At 34.8% G+C, this 19,204-nt stretch overlaps 1 protein-coding gene across 10 annotated transcripts in view; it reads right to left on the reverse strand.

Moving 5' to 3' along the window:
* The window catches only part of SOX6 (SRY-box transcription factor 6), a 595,594-nt gene that overhangs the window by 477,699 nt on the left and 98,691 nt on the right, over positions 1-19,204 (reverse strand). For all 10 annotated transcript variants that reach the window (XM_074336055.1, XM_074336057.1, XM_074336052.1 and 7 more), the window contains exon 2: positions 15,589-15,660. The gene's annotated coding sequence lies outside the window, so the exon portion shown is untranslated. The remainder of the gene's footprint in view (positions 1-15,588; positions 15,661-19,204) is intronic.

Raw genomic sequence — 19,204 nt, forward strand, 5'->3', positions numbered from 1 at the left:
AAGGGGGATGGGAGGAGGTAGAAGAGGGGTCAAATATATGGTGACAAAAGGAGATTTGATTTGGGTGGTGAACACACAATGCAATATACAGGTGATGTATTACAGAACTGCACACTCACTTGAAATCTATTGAATATTATTAACCAATGTCACCTCAACAAATTTAATAAGAAAGAAAGAAAGAAAGAAAGAAAGAAAGAAAGAAAGAAAGAAAGAAAGAAAGAAAGAAAGAAAGAAAGAAAGAAAAGAAGGGAGAAAGGAAAAGGAAAAGAAAAACAGGGTCTCAAATCTGTGATCTCAGATTTCACCTTAAGAAACTAGAAAAAGAAGAGCAAATTAAACCCAAAGTATGCAGAGAAAAGGAAATAATAAGAATAAAAATGGAAATCAGTAAAACAGAAAAGCAATATTAAATTCTGATATGTTGTGTTTACATTCTCATATCAGAAATGAGAGACGACATCACTAAAGATTCTACAGATATTAAAAGAATAATAAATAGATATGACCAATTCTATGGGAATAGATTCAACTACTTAAATGAAATGTCCTTAAATAAAGAGCATAACTTAGATGAAATAGACAACCTAATTGGCCCTATATCTATTAAAGAAATTGAACTTTTAGTTAAAAACCCTCCCAGAAACAAAAAACCAAGCCCAGATGGTTTCATTAGTGATGTCACTCAAGCATTTAAAAATTAATATCTATTGTATACAAACTCTTCCAGAAATTTTAAGAGGAGGATATACTTCCCAATTCATTCTATGAGGCTATAGTAATCAAGCAATCAAGATAGTGGCATAAAAAATAGACAAATAGATCAATGAAACAGAATAGAGACTTCAGAAATAAACCTATACATATATGGTCAATTGATTTTCAATTAAAGCATCAAGGTAATTTAATAGGGAAAGGATAACCTTTTCAGCCAATAGCCCTAGAACAATTGGATAGATGTAAGCAAAAATACGAGGTCTGTCAATTAAGTTCATGAACTTGCCACTATGCGCTTATACTGGCAGCACTGTACAAACAGCTTGGTATGGTTTCATAACCTTGGTATATCAGTGTCTCACAACTATGTTCGTGTCGACTTGTGGTGGTATCTTGCTGAGTGGCATTCATTATTGTTGCATGTTTTTGTCTGCCATCACAAGAATTTCTGAGCTTGAATTAGAGCAAAGAACAAACATTAAATTTCTTGTTAAACTTGGCAAGAATGGAAGTGAAATCAAGGACATGTTACTCCAAGTTTATGAGGATAATGCCATGAAGAAAACGACAGTGTACAAATGGATTAAACATTTTTCTGAGGGGAGAGAGCACATCACTAGTGAAGAGAGGTCAGGGCGCCTAGTAGCGAGCAGAACTGACAAAAACTGCAAAAATTCGTCAAATTATACGTAAAAATCGTTGGCTGACTGTGAGAAACATAGCACACCAAATAAACATTGATAGAGACACAGTTATGAAAATCTTAGTTGAAAATCTTGGCATGAGAACGGTGTGTGCAAAAATGGTCCCAAAGGAGCTCACCAATGAACAAAAGCAAAGGAGAGTCAAAGTTTGCCAAGACCTTTTGGAGAGGCAAGGCAATGTTTTGGGCCATGTTATCACTGGTGATGAAACATGGGTGTACCAATACGACCCCAAAACAAAGCATCAAAGTACACAATGGAAGTCACTCATGACCAAAAAATTTCCATCAGTCCAAATCAATAGTCAAAACAATGTTGCTAACTTTTTTTGATATCAGAGAGATTAGTCATTATGAATTTGTACCAACTGGACAAACAGTTAACCAAGTTTACTATTTGGAAGTGCTGAAAAGGCTGTGAGAAAAAGTTAGATGAAAACAACCTGAACTTTACGCCAAGAATTTGTGGCTCTTGCATCACGACAATGCACCAGGTCACACGGCACTGTCTGTGAGGGAGTTTTTAGCCAGTAAACAAATAACTGTATTGGAACACCCTCCGTACAGCTGATCTGGCCCCCAATTACTTCTTTCTTTACCCAAAGATAAAGGAAATATTGAAAGGAAGACATTTTGATGACATTCAGGACATCAAGGGTAATATGACAACAGCTTTGATGGACATTCTGGAAAAAGAGTTCCAAAATTGCTTTAAAGGGTGGACTAGGCACTGGCATAGGTGCATAGCTTCCCAAGTGGAGTATCTCAAAGTTGACCATAGTGATATTCAGCGATGAGGTATGTAGTACTTTCTCTAGGATGAGTCTGCGAACTTAATTGTCAGACCTCGTATAAACCTTAAACCTTATCTGACCCACTACAAAAACTAATTCAAAATGAATCACAGACCTAAATTAAAAGATTGAACTATTAAACATCTAAAAGAATAATAGGAGAAAACCTTAGTGACCTTGGTTTTTGCGAAGATTTCTTAAATGTGACACAAAAAGCATTGAAATATAAAAGTAAAACAATTAATTGGACTTCATCAAGATTTAAAACTTTTGCTCTTCAAAAACTACTTAAAAGTGAAAGGCAAGCAGGCCACAGACTAGTAGAAAACGAGTGCAAAACCTATCTGACAAATAACTTGTATTTAGAATATGTAAAAACTATTTCAACTCAATAAAAAGAAGATAACCCCAATTTTTTTAAATTTAAATTTACTGGGGTGACAAGTGTTAGTAAAATTACATAGATTTCAGGTGTACAATTCTGTATTACATCATCTATAAATCCCATTGTGTGTTCACCACCCAGAGTCAGTTCTCCTTCCATCACCATATATTTGATCCCCCTTACCCTCATCAACCACCCCCAAACCCCCCTCACCCTCTGGTAACCACTAAACTATTGTCTGTGTTTATGAGTTTTTATTTTTCTTGTTCTTTTGTTGTTTTTGGCTTATATACCACATATCAGTGAAATCATATGGTTCTCTGCTTTTTCTGTCTGACTTATTTCATTTAGCATCATACTCTCCAGATCCATCCATGTTGTCACAAATGTTCCTATATCATCTTTTCTTACCGCCGAATAGTATTCCATTGTGTATATATACCACAACTTCTTTATCCATTCATCTATCGAAGGACATTTTGGTTGTTTCCATGTCTTGGCCACTGTAAACAAAGCTGCAATGAACATTGGAGCACACGTGTCTTTATGGATAAATGTTTTCAGATTTTTTGGGTAGACACCCAGGAGAGGGATTGCTGGATAACCCCAATTTTTAAGAACAGCAAAAGATTTAAAAGATACTTCAATAAAGTAGATAGATGGATTGCAAATAAGCACATGAAAAGATGCTCAACATCATCAGTCACTAGGGAAATACAAATTAACCGCATTGCGATAACACTATAAACACCTAAATGGCAAAAACTGAAGACTAAACATACCAACTCTTACTGAGGATGTGGGGCAACTGGAACTCTCACACACTGCTAGTAGGAATGTAAAATGGTGCAACCACTTTGGAAAAAATTAGCATTTCTTATAAAGTTAAACATATACCTATGCAACCTAACATTCTACTCCTAGGTATTGACCCAAGAGAAATGAAAGCATATGTCCACCCAAAGACAAATGTTCAAAGGAGCTTCACTTGTAATAGCTAAAAACTAGAAAGAACCAAATGAATAATAAAACTGTGTTACATCCATACAATGAAATACTACTCAGTAATTTAAAAATAAGATATTGACATGCACAACGTGAATGAATCTCAAAATAATTATGCTGAATGAAAGAAAATAGACCAAGAAAAGATTATGTACTGTATGATTCAACTTACAAAAAGTTTTTCAATGCAAACTAATCTAGAGACAGCAGATTGATGATTGGCTGGGGGCGAGGTCAAGAAAACATCAAAGAGGGGCCGAGTGAGGGACTCTAAAGGAGCATTAAGAAACTTAGGGGTATTGGTATGCAAATTACCTTGATTGTGGAAATAACTTCATTTGTGTATACCTCTATCAAAACTTACCAAATTATGTACTTTAAATACATGCCATTTATTGTATACCAATTATAATTCAATAACGCTGTAAAAAAAAAAAAATAGCATGCGGTAGGTACTATTCTCACTTTACAGGTGAGGACACTAAGGCTCCAAGAGGTTACATACCTTGCCTAAGATCACAGCAGCACTCAGGAATGGTGGGAATTACACACAATATATTTTTTCCAGTCTTATTGAGAAATAATTGACATACATCATTGTATAAGTTTAAGGTGCATAGCATGATGATTTGATGTATACCAAATCAAATTGGTATAATTGTCCTTGTATACAAGCATACCTTGGAGATACTGCAGGTTTGGTTCCAGACCACTGCAATAAAGTAAGTCTCGCAATAAAGCGAGTTGTAATCTTTTTCCTGGTAGGAGGTCTCATTATCAATTCATAAAAAAACCAACATCTGTGAAGCGCAGTAAAACGAAGCGCAATTAGACAAGGTATGCCTCTATTGTTCAGTGATTAGCGCAACTGGTTCAGCAACATCCTTAATCTCATATAGATACAATATAAAGAAAGAAAGAAGAAGAGAAAAAAATTCTCCCTGTGATGAGAACTGCTAGGATTTGCTCTCAGCAGCTATTCTATATGTCATACAGCACTGTTAACTATAGCCGTCATGTTGTACATCACGTCCCTAGTACTTACTTATCTTGTAACTGGAAATGTGTACCTTTTGCCCACCTCACTCCAATTCCTCCTTCCTCACCCTATGCCACTGGTGACCACATATCTAATCTTTTTCTATAAATTTAGCTGGTACTTTTTGCTGTGTGTGTGTGTGTGTGTGTGTGTGTGTGTGTGTGTGTGTGTTTAGATTCCACATATAAGTGCAAGCATACAGTATTTGTCTTTCCCTGTATGACTTATTTCATTTAGCATAATGCCTTCAAGATCCATCCATGTTGTTGCCCATGGTAGGATTTCCTCATTTTTTATGGCTGAATAATATTCCATTGTATATGTTTTCTCCCAGGAATTTCATGGTTTCAGGTCTCACATTTAAGTCTTTAACCCATTTCGAGTTAATTTTTGTGAGTGGTGTAAGATACGGGTCCAGTTTCATTCTTTCACATGGGAATATCCAATGATCCCAGCACTATTTATTGAGGAGATTGACTGTCTTTTCTCATTGCATATTCTTGGCTCCCTTGTCAACCATTAGTTGAACATATATGCGTGGGTTTATTTCTGGGCTCTCAATTCTGTTCTATTGGTCTATTTGGCTGTTTTTATGCCAGTACCATACTGTTTTGATTAGTATAGCTTAAGATCAAATAGTGAGATGTCTCTTACTTTGTTCTTTCTCAGGTTTTCTTTGGTTATTTGGGGTCTTTTGTAGTTCCATATAAACTTTAGGAGTGTTTTTTTCCACTCCTGTAAAAAATGCCATTGGAATCTTGATAAACATTGCGTTGAATCTATAGACAACTTTTTGTAGTATTGACATTTTCACAATATTAGTTCTTCAAATTCACACACATGCAGTATATTTTAAAACTAATATGAAGTGTCTAATATAGTTCTGATTCATAGAAGGCACTCAAAAGTTGGAGGTTATTAAGGGGGTTTGGGGGTTATTAAGTATAGAGGCATATAAAAAGCTTAAGGTGTGAAAAAGTAATAGATTTTTAACTTTCCCATAGCATATTTAAGTTTTTTAAGATTTTTTAACCTAAAATGTCTTAATTGATAGAATATATGAGAGACACAGTTTCTGTAATTCATTCAAAAAGCACTTTACTGGAACCTGTTATGGACTACATAATAAGCACTACTTGCTAAGGCACACGTCAGACAGATATTTGTCATGCACAGGTTATAAAAGAGCACCCTTTGATGGAGTCCTGGCAAGAGGCTCAGTGCATCAGGAGGCTAAGGTGTAAGTAGACGAAAGAGATAACCAGCCACTCTAGGTGTCCAAGAAGGAACAACAGCCATGCCCCTTCCACCAATGACAATGTTCCTTCCACCAAGAAGAAACAATGGCCAAACTGTTTCCCAGGAAGGAATTGCTAGGCTTTTTATCTTTTTATCAGTCACCCCTTTGCTCTTCTTTTACATATAAGTGTATCCCACCACTACATTATAAATTCGTGAGGATTAATTCTCCCTTTTCCACGTTAAAGTCTACTCACGTCTGGAGGAGTTCTGAATTCATATTACTAAGTGAATGAATAAATGAATGAGGGCATGTTAGTGTTAGTCTGAATAAGGTAGTAAGAATGACAAGGATTTTACAAAATCAACTTGACTTTAACCTATTTTCTTGGAAAAGTCTATTTTTTAACTGGTATTTCAATGTCTTTTCCTACTCATAAGTGCAGTTTTCTGCACTATTTCTTCTTCCCTTGAAAGGGAAGGCCTTAGAGCAGGCCTATATCCTAAGTATACTATTTGCTGCAACTATACCTTCTGTGGAGAAGAACAGAATACAGCAATATAACCAGGGAGGCGTAGTCATCACTTCAACTGAGAGGGTTTTCAAGTAACCAAACTCTGTGCACACCTGTTTTATTCCTCACAGATGTCATGTACTAATCCCTATGTGAAAGCCACCTGATAGGAATGCCACAATGTCAACTATCTTCACTTTTCTCAGTCATGATAGCCAAGTTTTACCTTAATGCCTCTGAAATCAACAAGGCCCTGCCTGTGCACTTGAACTCCTAGTGTTAATATTCTTTTGTGTTTATGGTATGCCTCTAAATCCTCAAAGTAATTTCATCTTTTAGTGTATTCTCATTCCTCTAAAAACAAATGTTCCAGTCCTCCACAGGAAGAAAAAAAATGTGCTTCATTTTCAGTGGGGATCTAACCCATGAGATGGCAAGGGATTTGAGCATTGACAAGAGATAATTAGCATGATAATTTCCTTGTGCCTTTTCTAAAATCCAGTACTGTGGTGAACAACAGAAACAGCGAAAGGCAACAGGAGTCATTTTGATTCATTCCTTTCCCTCATGTTCCCCACTACATATGACCTGACCAGTCTTACTGATCTACATTGACACAGTCTCTTCTTTCTGTTCCTCACTTTCTGTTACCAAAATGCCCATCCTGGTATAAATCTTTTGCCTCCTCCCTGAACTAATGCAATATCTCTCACAAGCTATTACTCTAGCTCAAGTCTTTTTTTCTCTAACCAATTCTACAAACTGCTGACCGAACTAATTTTTCAAAAGCAAATCTCATGCCATAACACTAGACTATTTGCTTGTGATGGCACCTTAAAATCTTCCAAATGCCTTAGCTTAGCCTTACGGGCCATAATGATAAAATCATATTAAACATTCTAGCTTCTACATACCCTATACCTCAGGCAAACTGGACTTCTCAGGTTACCAATCCCATAATTCCCTGCTTCCATTTGCCCCATCCCCATGCACCTGTGATTCCCCTCTCTACCAGGATGCTCCTCTCTCTTCATCCCTATTCCACTGACAAAATTCTACCCAACTTTCAAAGAACACCAAAAAGCCTGCTTCCTACAGTCCTTCTTCTTAAAGGGATATATCTTTGAGCGACAGGTTGGCTCAGTTGGTTAGAGTGCAGTGCTCATAACACCAAGGTCACAGGTTCAATTCCCACATGGGCCAGGGAGCTGCACCCTCCACAACTAGATTGAAAACAATGGCTTGACGTGGAGCTGAGCTGCGCCCTCCACAACTAGATTGAAAACAACAACTTGACTTGTAGCTGATGGGTCCTGGAAAAAACACACTGTTCCCCAGTATTCCCCAGTAAAATTTAAAAAAAAAAAAAAAAACTTTAATGAAAAGTAAAGGGATATATCTTTAATTCTCTTGAACCTCAGTGTACTATTTTTGACTTTATTAAGGCACTTAACATATTCTGCGTAGGGAATTACATCTCTCCTCTGCTTATCTCCTCTGCAATAATCAATGCAACTTAATTAACGTTTATTAATCCCTCCTTTGAGTCATGCACTGAGTTATACACTAGGGACACAAAAAGGAATAAGGTGTAATAATTGCGTCTAAATTCTAAGGATTTTGATGGCAGGAACTTTGTACATTGCATTTGTTTCCAATGCAGCATCTAATGCTCTGCTTTGAATGTAGTCAGTACTCAATTTATATTTGTGGAGTTGAATTAACTTCCAACAGATACTAAGCACTCTCCTGGGAAGAAAATATTTGCTACCCAAAAAAGGATTTGCCATAATTGGGAAAACAGATAATCACATCTTTAAATAGTTTTCAGGGGGCAAGTTGGAAGTTAGATTAACCACTGATTACACCAGCCAGCGTGAAGACTCTAATGGGTCATCTCTCTCCTCACTAAGATACTAACTTCCAAGTAGGCTAATCTGCCTCAAATGATAAATTCCCATATGGCCAGAGATTTCAAGATTGTCAATTTGGTCCAGTAAAGATGGTTATTGCTCCACATCACAGAAATCTGTTTCTTGTACTCTCTTGGGAGTTTATATAGGACACTTTATGTTGATGTCAAGATTTAAATATGTATCTGTTCAATATTTCTGGGAGTATCTGTTCAATATATCTGGGCGATACATACTTCCTGTTTGACCTAACTACATCTACAACCTTAAAATGTATGCTTTCAAGACTACATTGCACTGCTGAGAGCCTAGATACAATGACACCATTCTGCGATACGAGATTAGGCAAACCTTACATTTCCTCTCCACAGGTTCTCCTCCCTTCCTGGGAAATAGAACAGAAAGCCGCAGTAAGGCCTTTTTTAAAGATAGTACCAGAAATATAAAGAAATGAAAATGGTTACTGGTGTTATGCAAAAACCAGTATTAAAACAAAAAACTTCTTAATGATAGTTATTAATAAAAACGAAAAATTCAAGCAGCAAAAATGAGGTAAGCGGAAGAAACTCACTGGTGAATGAGCAAACCAAGCCCCAGTTCCTGGCACCTGCCAGGATAAGAGTTCCTTGGGTCAACCAGCTCCTCCCACAGGCACTCTCTCAATAAGTGGCACGTGTATCCTCCAGGAAAAAAAAAAAAAAACACAGTAGGCCATGCAACAATCACTCTGCCCGTTACCGAAAGTCAATTTAGCAGCACAAGGACCAAAATTAAGCAACATTCTCAGAGAAAAAAAGAGAGAAATGTATTCTCTTTGTGTAGGAGGAATAGAAACCCAATATCTAGAATATGAAATCTGTATTTCTGGAGAGAACTGCTGGCATGAAATGGTTGCAATATTCTAACAGGATGAGAAAATTATAGGACAGGCCTTTTTTCATGGCATTCAGTCTGAGGGTAAGATGTACGAGTTCTCGGAGCAAGATGTAGAGATGTGAGGTGCTCCAACACAGCTGAACCTATGGAAATTTTATCAGATAAGTTTTTAATCAAGAATATTCTAAATGAAGTGAAACCCTGCTGGTGGTCTAGAATGGGAAGATATGTGTTCTGAAATCAAACAGATGGTGTTTGAATATGAGAGAGAGAGAGAGAGAAGGGAAGGAGAGAATGTAGAAAATGTTTTTATCTTATCTTTCCTGGCAATATTTAACTCATATTTTGATGTTTGGAACTGGCAAAAATTTGGCAAAATGTGAGCATTATACCTATACTCCAAGATAACATGAAACATGTACTTCAGATAAAACTATATGCTGAGAGTCATGCGTAGAGACAAGCATACAAAAAATGAACCAGATTTTGTTGATTATTCAAATAATCTCTATAAACTAAATAATCACTAAAATATTTCTATATAAATGCTTAAGTAAATCAATGACTATTTTTTCCTTGAATTCTAGACAGGCTATATTTCACATTTTATAGATTGTTACATTATAAAATGATAGCTAACTATGCATAATTAAAGTATTTACTGACATTCCCTCATTTCCTTATATTTGAGGCCACTACCCACTTCAAATTATGGCTTTATTTCCCCTTCTCTATATACATTTAATACCTTTAAATATTAATGAAAGTTATATAAGAATACTGGAAGATGATTAAGCCTATCTTCTTGGTCAAACAGGTTCAGAGAGAAGCTTTTGGGGGGAATATTCAAATTTATTAGCCACTCTTAGCAAACTGCACCCAAGCCCCACATTGTTTACAATCTCAAGAAGAATTTTTCTCCAAAGGACATTAAATCAGTTTAACTTTGACTCTCGTGCCACTCTACTCCACCTTCAAATGTAGCCAGTAAATTCAGCTTTACTACAATACTATAAAAATGTGAAAAGAACCATAATCGCATCTAAAAAGGAGCTGTTGACACTGTATTAGTTTAGAGAAAACCCTAAACTGAATGCTAATGCAAAATTTAATGATAATTCGCCTCGTTGCCAAAAGAGTTATAATAATTATTTTGCCATAATGTGTAAGTTGTCTTAAAGGCATCTGAGAATATTACTGTGTAGGATTCAGAATACGTCCCCAAAGTGTCATTTTTCTCATGGGTTTTTTTCAATATAAATAAATCATCAACACACTACCTTCATTATAACTGTCCTCTGATTTAGAGGATTGCCTTATGAGTAAAGACACATTATAAAGGGATCATTCTGCTTCGTTAGTAAGTCAGTTTCCTTGATTGACATCCCACGTGGACCCACTTCACACCAAATTCCACTTGACAGTGAATATAATGATTGTGAGGTTCCGGTAAAACATGCCAATAGAATCAATACAGTTTCACTTCCCTTTTCCTTCATAACCAGGACCAAACTTTCAGAGTTGAAAAGTAAACCAAGATCAAATTTAGACATGTTGTTTGAAATTAGCAAAGATGAAACACTTCAGTGCTAGACAAAAGCCCTGATTTTAAGAGTAGGTTTTTGCCTTCCCTGAAATGCCTAGCTCAGGCGGTGTATTTTTATGCCTGCAGATATTGGCTTGTTTCACATTTAAGATTATGACACATCAACTTATTTTGAAAATTTTTAAGCTTGTACTGCGCATGCTTCAAGTGCTTCATGACTATCACTGATAATTGAGCAATTAACTTGAAATTACCACATGTGCTGCGATGGTACAATATGTGGTAAGCAACATGAAAGAATAAAGAACAGAGGAACTTAGTATGGTGCAAAAAGTAATAAAGGGTAAAAATAGGCTATAATAATAATAGTACTGAGTAAGTTTTAATGGTCCCAGGTCTCAGTGGTTTCATGGTGCCAGGAAAATGGTTTAATGAAACAAGTTCAGAGTATTACAAACCTTTTAGAGCTGTTTGTTCTGGTGCAACAAAAAGGAAGCTTCTTTTTAAATGGTCTTGTGTAATATTCAGGGATTGGTCCAAAAAGTACGTGTGGGAGTTACATTAGATGGCAAGCACAAAACAATTAGGTTAAAAATCCTGACAGGCAGATTCTTAAGAAATACAAGCTTGCAAAAATAAATGTTAGGTCTTCCTTTAACTGTAAGACAGACAAAGCGAAAACTCCATGGCTAACGATGACCTCAAGAAGTCACCAAGCTGCTGTGAATATATTTGCAAATCAAAAATGAAGATACATGGCTTGACATCAAGAGGGAAGGATGAAACTCAGCTATACTAGAAAAACCAGAACGCCTCTTCACTGTTCATCCCATCAAGGTTTCTAATATGGGGCTTTTCTGGCTAAAACTATAGTGTGATGGTGAAGGTGCTTAAATATAGCCAGTGAAGCAACTTCCATAAACCTAAATCCTACCTTATTTTAGTGGTAGGCTACCTTAAAGTTTTGCAAGAAAAACCAACAATTTAGAAAGCCAGAGAAGGAAAAAAAGATTGAAACTATAGCAAAGCAAGGTCACTATTAAAAAAATTTTTTTTTCTCAAAACTCCATCAATATTGCTCCAAAACACCGCTAGCAGATTAAAAATAGGCCAGGCTATCCTTTCAGGTATAAATTAGAAACAGAAAGTGAAGAGAGCAAAAAGAGTAAGTATCTAAGGGCACTAGTATATAAAACTTCAAAAGCTTAAAATGTAATGGATATACACATTCAGATTAGCAAACTGCTTTCAATTAAAGTAGATTTCTGGCCATAGTTCACAAATGTATAGTAGCTGTGTGTATTAATGTAGATACTTCAAATGTCAGTATATCTCTAATTAACATGAGCACACAACTGTAAAACTGAGAAGGCACAATTTTAAATTCCTTACATTCCCAGTCTTAATGCTTTCATGGGGCAGCTCCCGTTGTCATGGAAAATGGCATTCAAGCCCTATTTGTGGATTTTCACAGCTCATCTTTTTTATTTACCTGCTCTATGTCAAGATTAGACTGGAATAATATTTTTTAAAGATAATGCACTCAGACCTACTTGTCCTGAAAATCACAGATGTTTTCACTGAGGAGCTTTGGACCAGGCTATACTCAGTTTGAAACATTTCTTTCCACTTAAAAATACTACAAAGAGATGAATTTGTGATTCTTTTTGTTTGCTTCATTAAAATCTATGCAATTCAAAAAATGTCAGCTGAAGCATAACATGTGGCAGTTATGGAAGAGGGCGACAGGCAAAAGTCAGGGAGGAGAAAATGATCCAGGAACATGAGGAAATGAAGCTGTAGAAGGCTCTCTACCATCTCCTCCCTGACTTACTCTACCCCAACTTTTCGAAAATATTTATACAGCAATCAAATGGAGACTGAAATGGTGATCAAAAACAACAAAAGAAAGAGAGCTAAAATACTCTCTGAGAGAGGACAGCTTGGCATTGTGGAAAGAGCACTGAACTTGTACCATAAATCCCTAAGTTTGAGTCCTGCTACTCTGCAAAAATGTGAATAATTTCTACTTACCTCACAGAGGTTTTACAAAATTAAGCCAACTTAATGTCTGCAAAAGCAAGTGTTATACCAAATTAAGATACTGTTATTTTTGACTCAATCATGGCCTAAGCAATAATCATTTTTTTTGTACCAGACAGTAAAATATTTTTGTTCCTTTTCAGGGAAAGGGTTGCTGCTATTAGAGACCATGAACAGAGACACAATTTTATAAAAGGGAATTCATTATCAAATTACTAAAAAGGTTTGGGTAACCCGAAAAAGCAGGGTATCTAATGATCTATTTCTGTTTTGTTTTGTTTTGTTTTGCTTTGCTTTTAACCAGCATTTATTGCCCTGGTAAAATTAAGTGGTCAGAATGCCGTAATTATTTTTTAATTAGAGATAAAAAATTAAATGTGGACTATTAACATGGAAATCAAAGTCTTATGACACAATGCCTACTTTGGGAAAAGAAAAGGGTAGTTTCATACTTTAAAGAGGCGGGGAAACCCTATAATAATATGCTTTCAGCTTCTGAAAAGGTAACCATTTTCCTTCAGAGTGTTTTCCTCTTCTGACCTAGGTAGTAGATGTGAGTAGGGTAAGATTCCAATCGGTTCTCACACACCCTTGGTGTGGCCCATTCATTATGGATGTGCAAAACAATATCCCACCTTCCTTATCTCACAGACTGGCTTCTGAACACCTTACTAAGAAACCTTCCCATGGCCATGAGGTATAACTTTCTACCTTAGATCATGTAGCAAATAAGTTCCAAGACATGGAAATTAGAGTTCCTAAAAGAAACCATTGCCACTGATCCCACTTGCTTGTTCTTAAGCCAGACTAGATAAATACTTCTACTGTTTTAGCTGCCTCATCATTCATTGTAAGTGGTGGACATTTTCCGCAATAATTCAGAGAAATGGGAACTCAAGCATTCTGGATGCCATGTTAATTTTATCTCACTTATCTCAGTCATAGTATCCTGCTGCACTTCTTTAATAAGAAGGTTCACAGTCAGGTGATGGCCATAACAAAGCTTGAGACCACTGACCAAAGGAACAAAAAGTCCGTGCCCTAAACTAGCATATGGAAATTCTCAAGACTGGAAAACGATTGCTTTAGGCCTGTAAGATTAGCATGACTTTTGCCTAAGTGATCAGACAAAATCTGAAGTCGAACTCCAGAAATAACCATATGAAAACTATACCCACCGTGACCCTTCTTCTATTTTCAGCATCTCTTTTTGTTAGGTCACAAGAAAAATCTCAGCTTATTGGATCACCTCCATTCAAAGCTAGTCTCTGTACGACTTGGGGGTTGAAGAAAGCGTGAAGAATTCAGGAACCAGTCTTTGGGTGATGAGAAATGTAACCATATTTTAAAGAAGTTCATCTCAGTGGAAATACCAGTAATTATCTTTCGTCATTTTAAAAATTTAATTATCCTAAACTTACTAAAAGGAATAATTGAATGATATGAAAGAAGAGAGAAAGAAGGCAAAAGATAAAGCAACGAAGGTAAGATTTGAACAGCTCAAAATAATGTCCCTTCACTAGGATTTCTAATAGGATAAGCTCAGCTCCTCGGAATCATCCTTTGTCTCGAGAGCCCTTCAAAGATACTTTACATTTCTTTCTCCATCTTCTTTGCCTCCTAATCCTCACTGTGATATCTTGCACAAATTAAAAGCTTATATTTAATCCAAATGAACCATGTAGTTTAATAATTTGTGTTTTATATAAGAATCAAGTCTTCAAAATAAAATGTGAATTGATAGTTTCATAAAAATAACGTATTCATTTTTAAAGCATTAAAACTAAGCAAAATGTATTAAACTATATTAAACATTCTATATTAAACATGTCTATTTTTTTAAGTTCATTCTAAATGCCTGCCCCAATCATGCTACTACTGGAAGAAAAGTAAAGCTGGTTTTCAATAAATTTTCACTGTCTCTGCTTAAATACTAAAGAAATTAAACTCCATAAGATTACTTTTTTTCCCCAACTACTTCCCTAGAAGTATAGTCTCTAAAACTCCTTTACAGGAGTACACTAACGAAAGAAAAGTTTCTATGTCTTTGTTGTTATCAAATGTAAAAGAGCCCTTTAGATGCCAATGGTTTACAACAATGTACACATATAAATATATTTTAAACTCTAATTACTAAAATATGGTCTTACATACACACAGACATTTTTAACACCTGCCACATCTTCTGAACTACTTCTATATTAACAAGTATATATCAATTTAAAGAACTTCAGTTGAGTATGAAAGTTCATTTCATTTTTTTCTTGAAATTTACCTTTTTTCCTGAGAAAAGGTATCTTTGTTCTCCAAAATACCATTTAAAATATAATAGTGTTTTGGGGACGGTGAAGAAGGCCGGAATACCCCAAATTTGAAATACATTATATATTCACTAAACGAATCTCTGCTTCTTTATCACATAATCTCCTCCCGTACTGACAGCTCTTTGAATTCTGTACCATCTCACATCTTTTCTGTGAGTACAGACACACAGAGCTCTTCAAGTCCAGACAACCACAAGACAGTAACAATTTACCAGGGTAAATTACTCGTGTATATAAACTAGGCCCTTTCAGGTGATCCATTGCTACAATTGAACCCCATCTTCAAAAAGTAATATATTTATTCTTTCACCAGCTGATATTTTTTCTATAGTTCTCTTAAGAAAACATACACACACAAAAACAACAAATAACACTTGCAAAACACAAAAAAACTAACAAAAATTCACACACAAAAGGAGTTCAAAATTTATTTACAAATGATAACTTTCATTACACAATGAGGAGAGTAATAAATAAACCAATACTTACAAATACGCACAAGAAATCAGCCCCAGCACCCAGAAATCACTGGTAAATTGCCTTTGAATTCATGAAAGTGACCTGAAAATTTCAACAGAAAACGAAATGAAAAAGGATTAGTGAATTGCATTTATATGATTTATTAAAGTATACATTCTGGCTACAAATCATACTATTTTTAACTAAGGCAGTTGTCCCAATCTACTCTAACAACTTTTTCAAAGATGATAATACCAAAAGAAACAATTATGTCATTTTTCTACAGCTAAGAATACAACATCTCCATCTAGTATACCTTTTTTTTTAATTGTCAGTAATAAACGTATAACTAAAGTATAAGGTATAACTAAAGTATAAAGTAAAGGTATAACTAAAGTATAAGGTATAAATAAAGTATAACTGAAAACAAAAGGGAGAATTTTTGAAAGTGCAATAAAGGCTTACAAGTTACATTTGTAAAACATGTTTAATTTATGTCTGCAAGCTAAAATGAATTAACTTCACAGAAAATATATGTGTCTAACAAGAGTAACTTGTAGGTCGAATATATATGAAAGGATGAAGTTTTTGTTCTACCTAAAGTATGGAACCTATTTAGATGGTAAGCTGTATACAATGCATTCTGTATGAGCCACAATTCAATCCAAAATTCTTTTGCTTGCACACAATTTCGTTCTGGCCGAAGAGGTAACAGATGCAACTCAAACAAACAGAGCTAGCCTTGTAAAAAAGTTTTAACTAGCACAATGAGTCACTTTATGCCTCTAAATATCTATGGTTTCCTCTCTCCAGAACCCCCATGCATTAGAAGGTAGTTTGGTAGTTTATTTTTATTGTTTGGTCTAAATACAGCACATTTTTAGTTCCATGAAAACAAAGAAACTTTGTTGCAAAGGCTGCATTCTTTCCCAAATGTGAGGATGGCTATGAGTAGTGTTCAATTGAAAATAATAATGGAGTTTAGGTTCCTGATTTAGATCGGAAACTTTCCTAAACTCTAGGGATTGGTTTGACTCAATCACCATTTTTTAAAAAAAATATAGCCAGTAAATATCTAGGTTAGTTAACCTAGTTAGCTAACTAGATAAAATTCATTCTGAAAAGAAAAAAATCTTGATCAACATCATTTATAGGAATCACTACTCCCAATGTTGCATTTGTAGCACAAATGACCATAACAGATTAAGTATCAGCATCTGAAATTAAGTTGAGATATGAAATAAATATCTAACTCAGCTCTTTCCTAGTTTAGGCTTTTGCCCAAGTTACCTAGATACTTTATTCTATTTTCTAATCAGGATTGATAGATAATGAATCTGTTCAGGACATGTGGACAGCTTTAAGTATCGATGGCTAATATACCCATTAGGTTTCTTTACCAGGCCTTCTCTTTGTAAGGAATAGTAGTGTCTCAGGCCTTCCACAACCCAATTTCCAGCAACTCTGTAATGACTGCTTCCAGGGATTCAAGAAGTACAGGAGGGTCTGGCCAGGGGAAGGTAGCTTTGTCATTTATTTTTGGTATCACACTCTTCTCCTCGTGACTTTCTGATGTTTTCGGACCCAGGAGAGCAATTTTATCTGGGACATCACACAACCCTATGTGGACACACTCTGTGTATTGTTCAAGGCCAGTGAAGAATACTGATCCTGTTATAAGCTATTCTCTTATTTTATCCTGCCCTGAATTATAAAGTATAACTTTTAAGTTATCTACAAAATGAACCAAGAGCAAACATATCCAAACGGGTTACATATCCAAAGCCTAACGCTGGAAGAATGCAAACGGGTTTTTGAGTACTTGTATATTTTTAAAATAATCACACCTTGTCTTTCTAGCAAATATTTTTTAAAGGTATGAATTGGAATTATGCAACACATTCAATACATGTCATTCCTTCATTTGCATTTAAATGATGGGGGATGAAGTTAAAATGCATCCAGAAAATATTGTGGCTGATGCATATCTCATTTTTTTCAATCACTGGACTCTAGGAGTTAAGATCTCTAACTCTGGAAATATTTTAATTTGGAACAAGTCAGATTCCAAACATTCAAGGTAAATAATATTCTAATATGCATTAATATGAAGTCAATAAATCTCTTTGTCACATAAATGCAGTCTTGCTACATATGTGAAAAGCAGCTCCGAATCTTTTTATCTAAACTGATTTACACTACTGGTGAATTTTATAGCAAACAATTTAAAAAGTATAAGCTTCTAAAATCAGAGTTCATTACTATAACAAAGAAAAAAAATTTAATGCATACTTCCTTCTGCAGAGAATTTAGGAATAAACTAGCAACATTATGATGGGCAAACAGTTAAGAATTAACTCACAAGAATTAACACACAACTTGAAGTAAGCTACTTCTTTAAGAACTAAAATAGTTTAGGCTGAAGAAGACATTTCCAAAATACAAGTGCCCACTTTGGTCCTGAGAGCAGCACAAAAGTAAGAAGACAGAGAAGGAAATGCCAAAGCAAATCACCATCTGTTCTAGAAAATCACAATCTGTTTAGAAAAATGGATCCTCAAAACACCCAATCACCATAGATTGTTCCACTCCTGTTTGCTCATTCATTCATTCAGCAAATCACGACCAAAGGTTAGAGATTGCACTAGATAGTCTAGACACAAAAATTAAAATATAAATAAATAAAATCATTATGTCGTACACCTAAAACTAATACAAAGTTATATGTCAATTATATCTCAATTAAAAAATAAACGAATAAATAAATAACCATAGCCTTTCCCCTCAAGGATTTTTTTTTTTTAATTTTATTTTATTAAATCCTCAAGGATTTTTCATTCGATAATCCAACTTGGGGCACAGACTACTACATCTGACCATTGTGGTGACGTGCTTTATATTATTTGGTCACCAAATCTTTTGCATATCTTTAGTTTACTAAATAAAAAGTACATGCAACAATACTTCAATATAAAAATGAACATAAAATATAGAGAAAATGTACAAATGAAAAAATACAAATGTCCAGTAACATAATGTATAATCTCCCTAATAATCAAAGAAATTTAAATAAAATGTTTTAACCTATAATATTGGCAAAATACTTTGTAAACTGGACAAAAACTAGTATTGGTGAAGGTATGGAAAAATAAACACTTTCATGTACCACTAATGAGTTTATAAATTGGATACAACTTTTTTGAATGGTAATTTGACTATAAGTGTTAAATTTTTTAATGTTGGATATCCTTCGACTTTGCAATGCCACTTCCAAAAATTAACCTAAAGATAATCATAAAAAATATTAAAAGATATATACATGTAATATATAGCATTTTTATTATAGCCAAAAATTGGAAATAACCTACTCACTGGATAAGTAATTATGGTAAATACATGTATTACTACTTTGTAATCATTAAAAATTATGCTATAAACCTATATTTACTGACATAACTTGATGGCCACAATATATTATTGAATTAAAAAATATGTACAATAAGAACCAATCTACAGAAAATTGAATGTGTCTACACATACATGCATAACAAAGTAAAATACAATTTAACAAAAATGTTAACATTGAATGAAATATAGGCTTATTTTTACTTTCTTATTCTTATGAATTGGTGTTAGATTGTTTTAT

Source organism: Rhinolophus sinicus, linkage group LG06 (assembly GCF_036562045.2).
Source record: "Rhinolophus sinicus isolate RSC01 linkage group LG06, ASM3656204v1, whole genome shotgun sequence".
NCBI classification, from domain to species: domain Eukaryota; kingdom Metazoa; phylum Chordata; class Mammalia; order Chiroptera; family Rhinolophidae; genus Rhinolophus; species Rhinolophus sinicus.